The following is a 5304-nucleotide window of genomic DNA, read 5'->3' on the forward strand; positions in this document are numbered from 1 at the left end:
GAGAATCCTTGATTCATTCACTCAATCTATTCATTAAAACACATGATCACACATAAAAAAAAAAAAATGAGTTCCAATAACATGTAATTTTAATGGACAATTTTACGCAAACCACAATTTCTCAGTCTCCTTTCTCCTTGTTGTAAACAAAACTAACTCACATGTGAACTGAAAAGATGACATGTCTCTCATCAGATGCATAATTTGTTCAGTACTTTTAGTTCATCCCACACAATAATACTTTTTTCTGTGCATGTCACTCTTTGACAGCAGGAAATTTGTCACATGCTTCAAAAGGCAAAAAACAAACAAATAAAAAACTGATCAACAAACAACACTTTTTGTCACAAAGTTTGCTAAGCAGGCTGATGGCAGGCCGAGTTTATACATTGCAATAAAAAAATCTGCTGAAAAACAGAAAATGTACTGGTAATTTTCTGACATAAATTTTACATTATGTTTCCAGTTTAGAGATTTTGTCACCATATTTAGCGACTTTATCAACTTTTATTAATGTTTTACAACAAGGGGCTGTTTTGGCAAAATTGACATATATTTGGTGATTTTTTGCAATTAACAAACAAAAGGCAGATATTCTTTTGTTTCTAGCAGATTGGGATTGACTGCATATAGTTTAAATGGGTTGTGTTGTCTGACAACAAAAACATAAAAATTTGGTAATTAACAAGGTTTGGGAGGAGCACGTTCAAATAATCAACCAATTCAACACAGGCGGAGCTCGTCTAGATAATCAACTTTTCTCTCTTTAACTAACTTTTACGGTTAGGTGTGGGGAGAGGTTAGGATTAGTGGTGGGGTTAGGATTAGGCAATCAGGTAGCGATTTCAACAAGGGAGGTAATAATTTGCCAGGGGGTCGAAAATGGGCACAACACCAGCATCCCTTCTCCATCCCTAGTCTGGGATGAGGGAGTTCTCTGGGTTCGGGCTATATTCCGAGCTTGGAGCCCTCCCTCAGGACAGCATGGCAAATATGCTTACTATTCGTTCAATCCGATTATATGTAAGTGTGGACTCATGAATAGTATGCAACATCATCTAGCCACTTTTTTTTTGCCTTTAGTATGATAGGACAGTAGCTAGACAGGAAGAAAAGTGGGAGAGAGAGAGGGGGGTGGAATCAGGAAATATCAATGAGCTGGGACTCGAACTTGGGATACTGAAGAGCAATGGTGCTATATGCTGGCACGTTGCCCAAAAGACTATTGGTGACATTCTATCTAGTGACATTTAATAACTTTTCAAACAAGCTTTGGCTACTTTTCATTGTATGAAAGGCATTTGGAAACGTAGCTTTAATCCTATAACACAACGCAATGAAATGCAAAATTCAAAATACAGGTCAAACAAATGTAAAAAATCAATACAGACAATTTCTTCATTTTATCTTTTTTCTTTGTTTTTGAAAAAACGAATTCATCTACATCTTGGATGGCCTGAGGGTCATACATTTAAAAAAAAAAAACAATAATAATTTTTGGGTGAACTATTCCTTTCACGCTAAAACACAACACAATGCATAATTGAAAATATGAGAAAACACCTGTGAAAAATCGCATATGAAAAAAAATCCTTCATATAAACAGACTTCTTTTTAGAGTATATGATCCATGTTAGCATTTTTTGCCTGTCATCATCCCAGCAGTGTGTGTTCTTCTAGTAATCTTTGTAAAAGCAAATGAGAGGGAGACAGAGAGGAAGTATCGTGTGACAGCAGAACAAGCTATCAGCCATATTATGTCAATGTTTGTCTTTAACTGAGGCAGAGTTGAAGGTGTCTGTACTAAATAAGTAATGTACAGACAGCCTCATGCTTTCATGCCTGAATCAGACATGTTGAATCAAGGCCTTCTCATTTAATCTCTCTGTGCTCCATTGTCTGGTAATTACCCTGCTTTCTAATGTGCTGTTGTTTATGTCCCAGTGGAAATGTGGGATCTCTAATTAGAAACGGACAGTGTCAGTCTACTGCGCATGTGGTTGTGCTTAGCCTGTGAATCCCAAAGAGCCATAGTGAAATAAGAGGAAAATTGCTTAATGTCCTGAGAGGAAATTAATTCAGGCTGCATCCACATCCTACTGTCAATAGCAGTCAAATAAAACTCTGCAGCCCGATAAAAGCCTTGGTTTGTGCCGCTTGTCTTATTTTGAGAGCTGTGTCATTTAATGTTGTTAGCCTGACCACACTCAATTAGCCAGCTCACCATCCTCTTTCATTCAGACGTTCACCCATTCACCCATTTAGTCTGCCTCTGCAAGTGTCAGCTAGTAATGAATTTTATGCCATTATACAATCTTAACTCAATAAGATTAAAGTCACACAGGCATCTATTATTGAGTTAAATAGACAACAGTAATATGTGACACGTACATTTCTACCTGCTCAAATTCTCTGAATTATTTAATTTTACAATCTTATATGTAAAATATACTACTGAGTTAATGCAATATTCTCTTCATTAAAGTATAATAAAATCCCATTTGCATACACAAAGCTATTTCTAAAACAAGACAGAAAGCTAAGAGACAAAGAGCTTTTCCATTTAGATTCTTCCTTATTCAGTACCAGGTGCATTTAGCATCTCTCTACTGAGAATAAATTTAGCACTGGCCTTACGTTAATATTTGGAAAACAAATTAAGATATTTCTTAATCCGAGTGCTTTCTGACCCTGCATAGACAGCAACGGAATTACCAGGTACCAGGTTGTTTCATTTTCCGCTGCACATGCATGCGTCGTGGTACTGTCATGAACGTGAATTGAATTCTGACATGGAAGAGAAGAAATTGTTTAATTTTTGTTTTCTTTGCACACAAAAAAGTTTTCTCGTAGCTTCGTAAAATTCAGGTTGAACCACTGATGTAACATGGACAATTTTAACAATGTCCTTACTACATTTCTGGGCCTTGAACATGGTAGTTTCGTTACTGTCTGTGCAAGGGCAGAAAGCTCTCGGATTTCATCAAAAATATCTTAATTTGTGTTCCAAAAATTAACAAAGGTCTTATGGGTTTAGAATGACATGAGGGTGAGTAATTAATAATGGAATTTTCATTTTTTGGGTGAACTATCTCTTTAAAAATAAATGGATATCATTCTGGGTATCTGGGTATTATTCCTGCGTCTTGCCAGCTGAGGAGTCACAAGATAAACAATTGTAATATCTCCCTGACCAGATGCTAACTTAACCACAAATTCCTTAGAGGAGCAATATTGCTACAAGGAGGTTGTTAGTCACCCAAGCACCATAGCATTGTTTAAGCGCATCTTCAAATGATTCATGCCATCCTTGTGTTATATTTTGAGAGAAGAGATTTGCTAAATAGTCCTTAAGACATAATGGTGCTCAACAACAATAGAGATGTAAAGCAGCAGTAAGTTGTGAGGCTGTGAGAAGTGCACCTGAGAAGCTTCCATCCAAGATGGAATTTGTTTTTACAAATTACAACATCATACATTCAAATAAGTTCACTGTTATATGTCATTTTTATTGATTACTATTTATTTCAAACAATTCACATTTCTATGCTATGCATTTTCTAACAAAAACATTTTCAACCACAAACATTTACCTGTGAAAGGTAGACGATTACCTTTGTTTTCACTGTATTTTTATCTGTAAAACAACTGTCGGCTTGTTTCACAACACAATTTGTTCCAAATTAAAAACTAGCTTGCTACTGTATGTACTGAACACTATGCATTGTATTATTTATACTGCTTACTACTTTATTAAAAATGGAACAGTCGCTATTAGCATTAGCATCACATTGCTATTTTCATTTTCAATACTTTATATTAAAAAAATAAACTTCTAAATATATGTTCTCTAGTTTCTATGTAGCAGACAACACAATTTAATTGTAGAGCTTCATAAAAAGCAGTTGTAAATGATTTACAAAATAGCTGCACTAATAAAATATGCGACACTTTATTTTTTTACTACCAAATGATTTTATGAGATGGTGATGGAAACAGATTAATTTCTTATCTTTTGGGTGAGTAAAGTTAGCATGTTTCAGATTAGCCCAGATGGTTAGTGTAGGTGGCTTCAAAGTTTACTTTCCCCATCATAAGAAAGAAGTACAGATATTGTGTGGCTGAATGCAGGTGTGCTGACAGCAATCAGGAGCATGAACACCTGTGCCCTTTTTTCCCTGCCATTTTCAATTAAAGCTTCTCCTGAGCTCCTGAAAAAAAGCAAAGAATGGTGTTTCTCACCTCAGAAGGGGCGAGACTGCGTCGCGTACAGCATCTCCATCACACATCTCTCACAGTACACCATTCAGATTCTGCGCTCTTCTGGGAAACATTGAGCGTCTTTCATTCTCTTCCCCCACTCTCTTGTTCTCTAATGACATTTCAGAGACAAAGATGGTTTACTTTAACCGTGCTTGTTGTGTCTGAACAGAGACTGGAGGACTGGTAAGAGAATAAGAGAGCAAAACAATGCATGAGACAGTGTGTGAGGGTGAAAGACAGAAAGAGGCTTAATGAGCTGCGTGGAGGGAGATGACGGAAGAGAAAACTGCATTTGCCCTCCAGTGAGAACAAAACGCTCTGACAGGCCATTAGATCATTACAACACTTTTACGTCAAAATATGTGATGAGCGAATGCTCCTCCTACACATTGCACAGATAATGTCACACTCTCGCCAACAACACATCATCAGTTTGCAATTGGAATTAGATGTGAACAAAGCTGTAGCTTTTAGTTTATCACTCCTAACCCTGTTGAAAAAAAAAGCATATGCTGGTTAGGTACTGTTTTGAAGCATGGCAGCTGGTTTGAGCTGGTTTACGCTGGTCCTGAGCTGGTCCTAAGCTGGTTCTAAACAGCTAGCTCCTGCTCAGGACCAGCTTACAACCAGCTCAGGACCAGCTTAAACCTACTCTTGACCAACTAAGGACCAGCTTAAACCAGCTCAAACCAGCTGCCATGCTTCAAAACATACCCAACCGCTGGTTCAAACTAGGGTCTGCCACGGGGTGCTAGGGGGTCCGTGTAATATATATATATAGAGAGAGAGTCAGACAAATAGCTGCTTCAGGTGTATGTTCACGGTGTGTGTGTGCACTTGGATGGGTTTAAAGCAGAAATGCAAAGCACAAATCCTGAGTATGCAGGGGCCAGAAGGTTTAATAATGTAGTCAATGTCCAAAAGAGAAGAAACTTTTCATTAGAAATTGACTCCCAGCAGTTCATCAGAAGATCAACACTTCTTTAGTACACAAAATCAAGCCATAATGGGATTGGAAAAACTTAAAGGGGTCATATGATG

This window comes from Sinocyclocheilus rhinocerous, unplaced genomic scaffold (genome assembly GCF_001515625.1).
Source record: "Sinocyclocheilus rhinocerous isolate Xijiao unplaced genomic scaffold, SAMN03320098_v1.1 scaffold930, whole genome shotgun sequence".
NCBI classification, from domain to species: domain Eukaryota; kingdom Metazoa; phylum Chordata; class Actinopteri; order Cypriniformes; family Cyprinidae; genus Sinocyclocheilus; species Sinocyclocheilus rhinocerous.